The sequence below is a fragment of the Priapulus caudatus genome, unplaced genomic scaffold (genome assembly GCF_000485595.1).
Source record: "Priapulus caudatus unplaced genomic scaffold, Priapulus_caudatus-5.0.1 Scaffold36, whole genome shotgun sequence".
Lineage (NCBI taxonomy): Eukaryota > Metazoa > Priapulida > Priapulimorpha > Priapulimorphida > Priapulidae > Priapulus > Priapulus caudatus.
Genome location: NW_014577097.1, coordinates 159,089 through 159,960, shown reverse-complemented (window position 1 = coordinate 159,960; position 872 = coordinate 159,089). Strand labels below are relative to the sequence as shown.

The 872-nt window shown below is 46.2% G+C and overlaps 1 protein-coding gene across 1 annotated transcript in view; it reads left to right on the top strand.

Annotated features, from left to right (window-relative positions):
* The first annotated feature begins 453 nt into the window (after positions 1-453).
* The window catches only part of LOC106818510 (monocarboxylate transporter 3-like), a 13,435-nt gene continuing 13,016 nt past the window's right edge, over positions 454-872 (top strand). The window contains exon 1 of the mRNA XM_014823207.1: positions 454-584. The gene's annotated coding sequence lies outside the window, so the exon portion shown is untranslated. The remainder of the gene's footprint in view (positions 585-872) is intronic.

Here is an 872-nt window from a genome sequence, read left to right as displayed (position 1 = left end):
TTGTATTTGAGAGCGCCCCAGCTAAGTACAAAAAGTATAACTATCCCTATCACTAACCTTAACACAAACTATAAAGCGACTCGAGTCGTATATGATAGCATCTAAACACAGATAAATTAATCTATGGTGTATATAACCTTTGGCTTTCAATAACAAACTGAACTGAACTGTTTCTGAACTGAACCCGCGGCGGGTTATCGAGGGATGCTACTGTTGGCGTTCCACTCCTACCCTCACTCACCCTGCAGCCTAGCTAGCAGCTATCTGCTCTCTATATGCCCCCTCCGTGGTCGGAAACCGCGTCCGCTGACGACCTTGGTGGGGCATGCGCGCTCCGTTGCTGGCGGTGCGTGGTTACGGCAGTCACACATCTAGGCCTCGTCGCGGCAGACGATCGATGGGGCCGCTAACGCCGCTAACGCCGTCTCGTGGAGATCTGTTGTGAGTGCATATACACGTACGTGCTGTCGTGTACGGGCAGGTGTGGCGCATATAGAGGTGTGCGTGTTGACGTTGCTGTGTGGCTGATGTGTTTACGTGTGTTTCGGTCGTAGATATATTGATGCGCATGATCATGCAGTAAGGTATGTATAAATGACGTTGATTAGACACTAACACCCTGCTGTGCACGCATGGACCCGCACTTCATTACCGTAACCAAAGAGCTTATAATGATACATGATAATGTATAATTTTAATTTTAATGTATAAGCTTATAATGATATATGATAAAAGAGCTTATAATGCCGTAACTCCAATATATGCCATAACCTCACAGTAATCCTACCTCTACCTATACATAGCCCTTCTCTGCTGCGGAGCGAAGTGCTGCACCATATATAATTAGCGCATATATGCGAAAACACATATCC